Source organism: Panthera onca, chromosome A1, assembly GCF_046562875.1.
Source record: "Panthera onca isolate mPanOnc1 chromosome A1, mPanOnc1 haplotype 2, whole genome shotgun sequence".
NCBI lineage: Eukaryota > Metazoa > Chordata > Mammalia > Carnivora > Felidae > Panthera > Panthera onca.
The window spans coordinates 127227679-127240431 of record NC_138339.1 but is presented as its reverse complement, the minus strand read 5'-3'; the positions used below and the strand labels follow the sequence as shown (position 1 = coordinate 127240431).

The following is a 12753-nucleotide window of genomic DNA, read 5'->3' as shown; positions in this document are numbered from 1 at the left end:
TCCCATCAAGTCCAATCATGACAGCAAACCTGAGACACTTAATTCTGAAGCACAGGACACTAATCCTGTTTACAGCATTCTCTTCCATTTACTCCTATCATACCAGATGATTAACGGTGTCACTGCTGTCAGGTCTCCAGAGGCAGGAGGATCTACTACACAAGTATTGCTCACAGAGCTGGGGTTCAGAAACAGCGTTCTGATTGGCCGAGAACAGAGACTTGTACTGGTGCTCGAGCCAATCGGGGAAAACCTCTCTCTCCATTCATAAAACACTAGATCATAAAGGGAGCCGGAGGATTAAAGAACTTACAGTCTGCCCTCAGTGAACCAAGGGATTACAAACAAGGAGAAAAGGACAAATTGAGATAATAAATAAATCCTAAATGGCACTTTTCGTTCCAGCACACGTGTCTTCCTCGTGTGTTAGGTTTTTAGTGGTGGGGAACAAACAGAAACCCAAACCAAGTGTTATTCAGCAAAGAGTTTACAAGAGGCTAGGGGAGTCAGCACGACATTTCAATAGCAAAGCACTGTCTTCCTGCCTCACAAGGAAACTTTAATTCACACTCCTCTCTCTTTTAAAAGTTGTGTCAAACATTAAGATAATAATTTCAGTGGAAGGTTATCAAAGGAAAACTTTAAATGTGAGCTTCAATAGGGCAGGACCCTGGCTGGCTGGGCTTGCCATCCAGAAGCCATTCAGTATTTGTGGAATACATGAAGCATTCACAATAACAATAAAAAACATCTGGCCATGATTCTTTCCTGCTCAGAACCTTCAACGGCTTCTTCTAGCTTCACCTGAGTTCCCTCCACGATCCAGCCATCTTGAGCCTCTGGCAGTTCCCCCATATGACCTCTATCCTCACTGTTCTAAGACTCGACACATGGGGTTCCCCAGGCCTCAAACACTTGTCTCCATCTGCCCTCCGTTGCCCAGCCAACTCCTACTTGGTCTTTCTGTACAGTAAGGGCTTGCTTCCGCTTATGTCACCTTTCTGGGGGTTACTATGGGAGCTCCTGTGGCCTTCTGCACCAAACTCACAATAGCCCCTTGCCTGTCTTCTCCTTGAGTCAGTTTCCCAAAGACAAGGACTGAGCACTTCTTGATCATGCTTTTGTCCCCAGTGCCTGACTCAGAGTTGATTCTCAGGAAATATTTATTGGAAGACTTTAAGACACCAGTCCAGAAAACAAGCTATACAACTCTTTGGAACCCATCTGGGCTCCCTCGTAAGAGATGGGGTGGGACCTAATGTACTTCTAAAAGTGTAGAACGTGGGGAGGACTCACAGGATAGGTGCGGGGTCCCTCTCGTCCCTGCTCCTTCCCAGCATATGTGCCAAGAACGGGGCTCTGAAAAACCCAACACAAATCCAAAGGCACAATCAAACCAAAAACTAGAAGCTGCTGCAATTCTGATCAATACCACATATAGGCTCTTATTGGACTTCATCAGCTTGGACTTTGCACTTTTGTTTATTTAAATAAATCTCCTTTAAATGACTGGGGGCAGCATTAGCTCTGAAGGTATTGGAGGCAGATCCCAGAAAACATGTACTCCAAGCCTTCCTGTGGGGAAAGGATGAGGACTCTTGGAATTCTGTTGTCACCAGGACCGGAAGAAATGGCAGAATGAGATGTACCACTCCCTGTGTCTGGGCCCTTTGGTATAGACCACGTTAGTGACTTAGGACAATGTATTAGACTGTCACATGTGATGTTCCAGACTACTCTTCATTCTAAAGGACCTACTTACCTCAAATAATTTTCACTTAAACCCTTCCCACCTCCCCAATGCCTTTAGGGATCAGCATTAACAATGGTGACAGGTTAAAACGAAATACGAGAATGAAGAGATTTCCCACCCTCCACCTAAAACTATAGGGGGCAAGAATTTAAAGACTGAGGGTTTTTGGTTTGTTTTGTTAAGAAAAAAAAAAGGTTTATGGGACACCTGGGTGGCTCAGTCAGTTGAGCAACCTACTTTGGCTCAGGTAATGATCTCACCGTTCATGAGTTCAAGCCCCACATCAGGCTCTGTGCTGGCAGCTTAGAGACTGGAGCCTGCTTCGGATTCTGTGTCTCCCTCTCTCTCAAAAATAAACATTTAAAAAAAACTTTTAAAAAAGGAAAAAAATATAAGGTTTAAAAGCATATTTATCTTCACTGGAGAGCCTCTTGTGCAAGACAGAGATGCGGCTACCCAACTTCAGCTAGTTGTTGTACGATGGGTATTAATTCCAGTTGCAGGCAGGGAGTGGCCATTTCAGAGCCGGTAACCCCCCCTGAAGGCACTAAAGGCGCCCCTGCAATAGGCGGATTCCACCAAACTTACAACTAGAGTCTCCCATTCAAACCTAAAGCTGCTTGAAATTCCCCTAGTCTGTGGGGCAGGAAGCCTTGGAACAAAGCACCTTGCCCCCTCTTTAACGGTAAAACCTCAAACCACAAAGGTGGAAGAAAAAGAGAAGCTAGCAGGAGTGCCCCTCTTAATTGTCTATTTTTATATGCTGTTTATTGGGTCGTTAAAATCTTACAAGGATTTCACGGTAATTGTAATTGTTGAATTCCAGGTTTGTCTTAGCTGATTGTAGGGACATTTCTCACTTTCAAACTCAGCAATATTTTTCCTAATATCTTGTCTAAAAGAACCTTCCCGCCTGCCGACCAGATCCTTGAGTGATCCGTGGTCCCTGCAGGAGTGGAGGCGGGGCGCGCCACCCCGCACACCTGTTGTCAGGTGACACCGCCTGCAGCATCCAGCGCACTCACCTCTCCACTCCACCCCACCCCCAGCGAGTCCCTTCCCTCCCGGCCTTCTCCACCGGGAAGCCTACAGCCTTCTGGAGTTACCTTAAAAAGGAAAGAAAGAAAGAAAAAAAGAAAGGAAGAAAACACAAAAACCTCCCAACCACAAAGCAAACAAAAGGCCGATCAGAAGATGAGCGAGGGCAGCGGGGGTTCCCGCGTCCCCTCTCCAGCCAGTCCCTGGACAACCCCCTCCCCGGCCCTGCCTGGCTCCAATCCCACAAGTATCCCCCAGCCGCCAACCCTCCCCTCCCCGCAGACAGCGAGCCAGACGCCTGCACCACGGCCACCTGGCTCTCGGGCCCGACTTATTGTGCTGGGGCCGGCAACTCGCGGGCCCGCGGGGCCCTCACCAAGTACAACTCCGAGCACCGCAGCTCCCGGTCGCCCGGGCCCACGCTGGCCGGCCAGCGCCGCGGGGCCTCCCCGGGCCTCTAGCTTAGCCCGCCCGCCGGCCCCGGGAAGGGTCGCCGGGGGAGGGGCCAGCACTGTCGCCTTCCCACAAAAGCGCCCAGGCGCGGGCAGGAGGACGCGGTTTGGAGAGAAGTTGGCTTCCGGGTTCGCTGTTTGAACAAAACCAAAGAGAATCCCGCGCGGCCGGGCGGGGAGGGCCTGGGAGGGCGCCGTGCGCGCGCGAGGCCCCGCGTGGGCCACGCCGAGCGCGGCGACCCGAGCCCGGCCGAGCGCCGCCCGTGCGCGCCAGGCCCGGCCGCTCCCAGGCCCCCGCGGCCGGAAGCGCGCGGTGGCCGGACCCGGCGGCGGGGACCGGGCGCGGGGCGAGGGGGCCCGCGCGGCACTTACGGGGCGGCTCGGCGGCGGCGGCGGCGGCGGCAGCAGCTAGGTGTCCGGCCCGTGCCCTCTCGGCCGCTCGCGCCTTTTCTCTCCGCGCTCGTCGCTGGCCCGCCCGCCCGCCTCCTCGCTTCCCGCCCGCGCGCCGCGCGCTCGCCCCCTCCGCCCGGCTCCGCTGCCGAGTGAACTGGAACCAGTCGCCGCGGCCCCGGGATTCCCACAATGCACAGCGCGCCGCTCGTCACATCCCATGCCGTCCCCGCGCGTCCGGCCACCCCTCCCGCGCCACCCGGGCGCCCCGGCCTTGACCCCAGCCCCGCGGCTGCGCGCGCCGCGGCCTCCGCGCTCCGCCGCCGGGACGTCTGTCCGTCTGTCCGTGGGCCGCCCCGAGGCCCTGCCCGCGGGCACCCTGCCCCGAGCCTGGGCGCCCGACGCAGGGCGGGCCCCGCGAGCCGGGGCGCGCCCTGAGCTAAGTCCTCAGAAGGGGTCTGGTCCCTCGCAAAGGCGCTTCTCTGGCGCGCGTCGCAGCCTGTGGGTCTCAAGCGACACTTCTTGAGTGCCTACTGTGTGCCTGGCATGGAGCACGGGACTGTAGCTGACTCAGCCCTAAAAGTCTTCTCGTTAAGCCAGGGAGGGGGAGGCACAATTACTGTTACCAGCAAGCACTTTTCCCTCCACCACCAATGCAAACCTCCCGCGCACCTGAGAACGTTCGCCGTGTTTCCGTTCGAGCCCCCATCAAACTCTTTCCTGCCCCACGACCAGCCACTGCACATCATGCTCACCTGGGGTTCTTTATAGTGACCCCCGGAAGTCTGGACCTGCTTTGTGCATGGAAGCGGTTAGCTACTTTGATTCAGCCAACGTTCACTATTGGACTCAAACTGGGATTTACAACATCAGAAGTGATTATCACACACACTTTTTTTCAAACTGCAGACAAGCAGAAAGAGAAGGAACCACTGCAAAGCCCATCTGTATATTCCTAAATTGTTTCCTTGCTCTAGAGCGTTAGTGCCCCATCCAGGTTGCCTAAATAGGGACCTTCTCTCTGCGTCCTTCCCTCTCCTGGCCAAACTGTGAAGGGGGAAGCCACCTCAGCACCCAGGTGTGGACCAAATTTAAATAACAATACACGCCCAGCAGAAGTTTCCTGTGCTCTTGCTGGAGGTGATGGGAAGAGATTATGGAATTAACCCAAAACCGCTCCTCCCAACTCTCAGGCTGCCCCTATAGCCGCGGTGGTGACCTCCTCCCCTCACTATGCTGCTTTCACACTTCAAAAGTTTGCAAAGCAGTGTCCAATACAGGCCATTCATGCATTCATTAATCCGGTTAACTACTGCGGTCATACTTTGTGCCATGCTCCAATTTGGGTGATGGAGATGAAGCAGTGAACAAACAGGCAAAAATCCCAGCGTTGGAGTTTGAACCCCATAGGGAAATAGGCAATAGGAAAAAGGAGAACCAGTCTCCTTAACAGGAGAGAACCTCTGGGCTGAAGGGAAGACCAAACCTGTGGGGGGAGACTCATAAAGCCTGTTGGTGCCCTGGCAGCAGACAGATGTGAAGCTTCTTCTTCGACAGGTCCTCAGTGATGGCCAAGGCCAGACACAGAGGATGACCGTCCGATAGATCCCAATCTGCAACCTTAGGAGGCCAAGAAGTAACTCATTCACTGCCACCCCAGTATTGGCTCTGACTCAGTGAAGGTCACATATACCCTATAATTTCACCCTCATGACAAGCAGGCTAGTTCTGTACGTTTCTACTTCCATTTTACAGCTGAGGACGCTATAGTTCCAGGAAGCCAAGAAATCTGCCTGAGATCACACCGAGTTTCAAACCCAGGTTTGTCCAGGACCTGAGTTTTCATGATTCAGGCCTGAAGGGAGCCCTTCTGGAGGTTCGGTTTTCTCTATGTGCACAGTCAGTCTTCCATGTCCCCCAATGCAGAGTGGGTCTTTTTGTTCCCACCCAGTCCCACACCACCATCCGTGGGTTAGAGTCTGTACCCTTCCAGAGGTGATCTTAGTGCCACCCCACCCCCAACACCCCTCTCCAGCACACTGTTCTCATAGAATTCACTAGGAGTATCGTCCCCCAGAGCTGTTCAGGCAGAGGCCCTGTGTCCATTTCTCTTTAGAAGGCTCTGCCTTTTCTCTCCTTTGTCTCTCCTCCTTATTTTGTATGCCTTTGGTGACCTGTCCCCTCACCTACTCTGGCTCAGGGAGGTTCACAAGCTGTTTCCCCTCCACTTGCAAAATAAAATGCATGTTCACCGTGTGGAACTTGAAAAATAAAATTGCACAAAATATAAAGATCACTCTTAGTACACCACTAGGAGAGAACCACTATTCCTCTTTCAGCTTTTGTATCCATATCTACTTAATATTAAATATATTTGGGTTTCTACTGCATTTAGTACTTGTCACCTGCTTTTTTAAAAATATGTTTCAACATTTATTTATTTTTGAGAGAGAGTGTGAGCGGGGGAGGGGCACAGAGAGAGGGAGACACAGAATCTGAAACAGGTTCCAGGCTCTGAGCTGTCAGCCCAGAGCCCGACGCGGGGCTTGAACCCACAAACCATGAGATCATGACCTGAGCTGAAGTCAGACGCCCAACTGACTGAGCCACCCAGGTGCCCCTGTCACCTGCCTTTTAAGCTTAATGGACCTTTATGAACATTTTACCAGGCCATTATTCTAACACAGCAGTTCTCAAACTATTTGGATTCAAAAACCTTTGTCCTCTTAAAAATTAACGAAGACTCCAAAGCACTTTTGGTTATGCAGGTTATATCTATCAAGATTTTCTCTATTACAAATTAAAACAAAAATTTTCAATATTTATTAATATATTCACTTTAAAATGTATAATATATATAAATAATGTATTTGTATGAAAAGCAGTCTCTAAGCAAAAAAATGTAAAAAGAAAAGTGGCATTGTTTTTGCCATTGTGCACATTTCTTTAACGTCTGACTTAATCGACGATAGCTAGATCCTGATGTTGTTTTATTTGAAGTATACAAAGAAAATCCCATCACACACAGAAAATTATTTCTATGTATATAAATCCTCTATTAAAATGGAGAATTTTTTTTTAAGTTTATTTATTTTTGAGACAGAGAGAGACAGAGCATGAACGGGAGAGGGTCGGAGAGAAGGAGACACAGAATCTGAAACAGGCTCCAGGCTCCAAGCTGTCAGCACAGAGTCTGACGCGGGGCTCGAACTCATGGACCGCGAGATCGTGACCTGAGCCGAAGTCGGCCGCTCAACCGACTGAGCCACCCAGGCGCCCCTAAAATGGAGAATTTTAATAGCCTGCTTAGATTATTTTGCCTGTTCTTCTTTAATATTATACCAAAATTCAAGAAGTAGTAGTTTCATAAAGGTTCATTGCGATGTAGAATCTGAAACTGATTAATAAATTTTGTGAACCAACACAAAAGTTCATGAATCTGTCTTGTATCTTCAATGGATCTTTTAGCCATGCATGATTTGGTAAAATCATACATTGGTCATTTGGAAAATGTTTTTTTTTCAAATGAGTCATATAGATCTTCCAGTCTTCCAAATATGAACACCTTTCATTGTACAGTATCAGAAAATCACATTTTTTAGTATCAGCATTGATATCATCAAAAGATTTTTAAGTATTGGTAAGTTGTAAAGCTTATGGCAGCAAAATACAAGTGTCCCAAAACTGTATTTAAAAAAAATTTTTTTTTAGTGTTTATTTTTGAGACAGAGAGAGACAGAGCACGAGTGGGGGAGGAGAAGAGAGAGAGAGGGAGACACAGAATCTGAAGCAGGTGCCAGGCTCTGAGCTGTCAGCACAGAGCCTGACGCAGGGCTCCGACTCACAAGCTGCGAGATCATGACCTGAGTGAAGTCAGACGCTTAACCGACTGAGCCACCCAGGCTCCCCCAAAACTGTAATTTTTGCTTGAAAGTTCAAATTTATCATTGGCAACATAATTTTGGTCATTTTCCTTGAAGTGACAGGTTCGTTTCCTGCATTTTCAAGAAACTGTTTATCACATACACAGGACTGCATTATGACTTCTGCAGGCCTTAGGCATTTTCCCTTCATGGGTCCCTTCCTCCATTAAAACAAAAACAAAACCCAAAAAGCCCTGCATTGTTATAAAGACAAATACATTAACATTAGATATTAAAATTGTGCCTTACAGAGAATTCAGCCCTGCACATTCCAGGTCTAAACAACCATAGTTTGTCAGTCACTCGGCCAACTTCTCCATTGCTGAGGCTCACAAGACTTTATAGGCCCACAGAAACATTTTCTTTTAAAATCAGAAAAAGAAGGGGCGCCTGGGTGGCTCAGTCGGTTAAGCGTCCAACTTCGGCTCAGGTCAGCATCTTGCAGTTTGTGGGTTCAAGCCCCACATCGGGCTCTGTGTTAATAGCTTGGACCCTGGAGCCTGCTTCGGATTCTGTGTCTCTCTCTCTGCCCCTCCCCTGCTTGTGCTCCATCTCTCTGTCTCTCAAAAATAAATACACGTTGAAAAGAAATGAAAAAAATCAGAAAGAGAAAATGAAAGTTAATTCTTTTAGATAGAAGAAAATATCTTAATAAAAATATTAAAATATTTGTCTTTCTACCATTGCAATCATAAAATATAATTTTTGTATCTTTTTATGGAGAAAAGGGTCCACAGAGGCAAAAATGCTCAGGGCCCGTGACAGTACTAATGAAGTCCTGCAGTTATTGTTTCAAGAAAAAATGGTGTTCATTGTAAAAAACAGCTAGGTTAGCGCGCAACTCAATCACACAAAAGTTTTTCCTCAAGGCGACCGTCTTTGTGATATGGTGAAGTGCTTTCTCCATGATTCTCATGTGGTCACATAGAATGTTTAGAAATGTATCCTAAAGGATCAAGATTCAATAAAATTAATACTTTTTATTGCTTAGTCACGGACATTCCTAAATGAAACTTTTTTTTTTCCTGCAAGTGTTTGGCAAAGAAGAAAATGAATATCAGTGCAGTGTGGTGTCCTTGCTGATCTGTACTAAGTCACCAGCGGTATTACTCACTTCTGTGTTTGCATCCTTGGTGCAAAGATGAAGACAGTGAAATGTCTCAACAATGTCTTAGTCTTGTCATAAGAAGTTCTGACTCGTGGACTCCTGGAAAGGGTCTCAGGGACCTTCAGGGCTCTGCAGACCCCATTTTGTGAACCACTGTCCCAAACATCCTGGGGCTGTACCATCATACTTTGTTTCCTTCATGTTATTCTTTTTTCTTTTAGACTGTTTCCAACTCTATTACAAAGACACAATGAATACCCTAAGAGATACATCTTTGTGCACATCCGATTGCTGATCAAAGAGCCACTGCATGAAGCTTTAACACAGGGAGCCAAATGGCCCTACAGAGAAGGCAGGACAGCGTGCCTTGGTGGGCAGCCTGAACATTCCTGCATTCCCCAGCACCTCTCTGCCCCACACTGAGTGTTCTCCAAGACCTGTGATGATCTGAGAGTCTGTTTAGTCGGGTGTCACCTCTTTCCCAACGACCCTTTACCTTGATCTTGATTGTGGAAGGGCAGCGAGGGGGGGTCCAGTTAATTCCTAAGCTTTTGATCAATACAAACCACACCAAGAAGAATGTGTGTGCACTTGAGGGAGTGGGGGGAATCCCAGGAAACAAAGCCTCTGGTACACATCTCCCCCACCACCCTCTGCCCCCACAAACAGACAGATGTGTTCTTTTCCACGGAACAGGTGCATTTGTCATCTCTACTGGATGGGGACTTTCTTCCTTACTTGATTACTTCAGAGATTAGTTTTTCTTTGATCTGCAATTGGCGGCAACATCTGACACTTTCCTTTGTTTTCAACAACCCATACCCCATCTCGTCTTTGTTAAGCAGTTAATGCCCTTCTCCAAGAGGAGCACACGTACATATTTACCCTTAGTAAGGTGTAACAAGGGGCTGAGGAAAACCATCCTAGGATGGGTGTGGGAAGGAAGAGGGGCTGTATTACCTCTTTCCAGGCAACTCTAAATTTAAATATCTTTTCCCTAGTGAAGTTAGTGCTGGATTGAAAAATATAGTGTGAAGGATTTAGACTACCTGTAGAGCAGTGGTCTTCAAAGTGTGGCCCACGGACCATGGTGGGGTGCCTGAGACACTTTAATAGGGTCTGTGCATCAAAAGTACTTTCATAATAATGTTAAGGCTTTACTTGCCTCTTTCACTATGTTGACATTTGCACTGATGATAGAGAAACACGGGTGGGTAGACCGTTGGTGCCACAGTATGAATCAAGGCAGTGGTTTCAAACTGCTAGCAGTCATGGGATTCTTCAACACACACACACACACACACACACACACACACACACACAGCTAGTTTCATTTAATTTAAAATGTCCTTAATGAAACAGATTTAAAAATTTTTGTATCGGGGCGCCTGGGTGGCGCAGTCGGTTAAGCGTCCGACTTCAGCCAGGTCACGATCTCGCGGTCCGTGAGTTCGAGCCCCGCGTCAGGCTCTGGGCTGATGGCCCGGAGCCTGGAGCCTGTTTCCGATTCTGTGTCTCCCTCTCTCTCTGCCCCTCCCCCGTTCATGCTGTGTCTCTCTCTGTCCCAAAAATAAATAAAAAACGTTGAAAAAAAAATTTAAAAAAAAAAAAAAATTTTGTATCTGCCACCATGACTTGACAGCTTCCCAATACTTAAAATTTTTCTGGGGCACCTGGGTGGCTCAGTCGGTTGAGTGTCCAACTCGTGATTTTGGCTCAGGTCATGATCTCATGGTCATAAGATCGAGCCCCAAGTTGAGCCCTGAATTGGGCTGAGCTATGTGTGGAGGCTGCTTAGGATTCTTTTTCTCCCTCTCCCTCTGCCTCCCTCCTGCTTGCACTCTGTCTCTCTCTCTCTCTCTCTCTCTCAAAAAAAAAAAAAAAAAAAACTATAAAAAAGAACATTCTGATGAGACGTGATGGTATTAACAGACATTTAAAGAATTTTTTTTGATGTTGTATAATAAAATCCATCAACATTTGGAAAGATCTTATATATCTTAGTGATTTATGACAGTACAAACTAGTGAACTAGTATTTTCCAAACGACTAATGTATGAGGCTACATCATCATGAGTAGGTTTAAAAAATCCAAACTGCAAGATAAAGCAATGGATTTAATATCTCAGAGTATGAAGAGCTCAGTGATATGTTTTAATAATCGACATAATGCTAAGAAGGTATTTTAAGAAACTACCACTTGTCAAGTTTGGGTGTAGAATCAGAGAACAATATCTACAATTATTTGAAAAATTATTATAATATTCCTCCCTTGACTACATAAAAATCAAAATAAAACTTTTGCATGGAAAATAATCCAACATAAAAAAGTCAAAAGACAAATGACAAACTGGAAGAAACTGGAAAAATATAACACAGATAAAAAGGATTGTCCCGGTCTTAAATCTGCTTAGGCTGTTGTAAGAAAATACCATAGACTGAGTGGCTTAAAAAAAGAAGAATTTTCTCCAGGTGCCTGGGTGGCTCAGTCAGTCTTCAGCTCAAGTCATGATCTTGTGGTTCATGAGTTTGAGTCCTGTGTAAGATTCTGGGCTGACAGCTCAGAGCCTGGAGGCTGCTTCAGATTCTGTGTCTCCCTCTCTCTCTGCCCCTTCCCCATTGGTTCTCTCTGTCTCTGTCTCTGTCTCTCTCAAAAAAATAAAAATATTTTAAAAATTTTAAAGTAAGAATTTTCTCACACTTCTAGAGGCTGTAAAATCCAAGATTAAGGTTCTGATTCAATTCAGTTTCTCTTCCAAAGCAAAGCCACTTGTCCTCACATGACCTTTCCTCTGTACGTGTGTGTATGGGGCCAGGGGTGGGGTGAGGGGGAGGGGAGGGAGGGCTCTCTATTGGATTAATGTCCCATCCTTATGATCTCATTTAATGTCAATTACCTCCCAAAGAATCTATCTCCAAATACAGTCAGATGGAGGGTTAGGACTTCAATATGAACTGTGAGTGGCCATAATTCAGTCCATAGCAGATATATATATATATATATATATATATGTATATATATATATATATATATAGTGAAAATCACCGAGGGTAATTAAAACCATTGAAAGACTGCTCAAAAACTGTGAACAATTAACAAACAGAGATTAAAATAGTGCTTACAGTATGAAAAGATGGCTATCATTTCTACTTACCAGGCTGGTACAAGTTCCAAAGTTAGAAACCGTTAGCACAGGAAACCGGTTCTCATGTATAGCTGGTAGAACTACAAGCTGCTATGGCCCTACAGAGGGGGCTTTCACAGCGTTTAATAAAGTGTCCCTAACCAAGGAATTCTGCTTATAGAATTTACTCTGAAAATGCACCCCAGTGATATGAAAATACAAACCCACAAGATTGCTCATTGCTTCATTATTTGTCATTGCAAAATATTTATTGCAAACACTGAAATATCCAGGCATGGGAGATTGGTTGAATAAACTATGATAGGTACACACTAAGAACTATACACTGTAAAAACAAATGATGATCCCTGTGAACTGATGACGGAGTGATTTCCAGGAGATATTGTTGTGAAAAACGCAGACGGCAGGCGAGCATATATACAGGATGCTACATTTCGTGTAAGAAAGTAGGGAAAATAAGAACACATGCATATTATCTGTACAAATGGCAATGCAGGGGGATAAACGAAAACCCTAAAGACAGTTACCTATCTGTGAGGGGTGAGGGACAGAAAGAAAGGGACACAGTGACATTTCTCTGAGTATATTGTTTTGCATACTTTTGGCTTTTGGAATAATGTTAGTGCTCTGCATACTCAAAAACTAGCATTTCATCTATAATAATAGACAGGAAGAAAATTCCTAAAACTGAAATCAAACTAAAACCCAAGTGTATCTCAAGTGAATGTCATAATCCTCCTGAAGGCAGGGAGAAAGAAGTAATCCACTTTATTTATGAACACAGTATTTGATACTTTTGGTCTGTGGTGAGAAAGCGCATCAGGGAAGAATTACAAACAAATCCTGGACTACTTTTACTGACTTGGTTTTTCGCAGTGACATGGGAAAATCAATTCTAAGGCAACTTTGGATCTACCATAGGTTTTAGTAAATGAGTACATGT

General features: G+C 46.1%; 1 protein-coding gene across 4 annotated transcripts in view; it reads right to left on the bottom strand.

Moving 5' to 3' along the window:
• MACROH2A1 (macroH2A.1 histone) overlaps window positions 1–3819 on the bottom strand; it is a 79589-nt gene extending 75770 nt beyond the window's left edge. The window contains exon 1 of one of the 4 annotated variants that reach the window (XM_060636092.3): window positions 3616–3819. The gene's annotated coding sequence lies outside the window, so the exon portion shown is untranslated. The remainder of the gene's footprint in view (window positions 1–3615) is intronic. The other 3 variants (XM_060636090.3, XM_060636093.3, XM_060636091.3) reach the window with 3 other exon arrangements.
• Between the last annotated feature and the right edge of the window lie 8934 nt (window positions 3820–12753).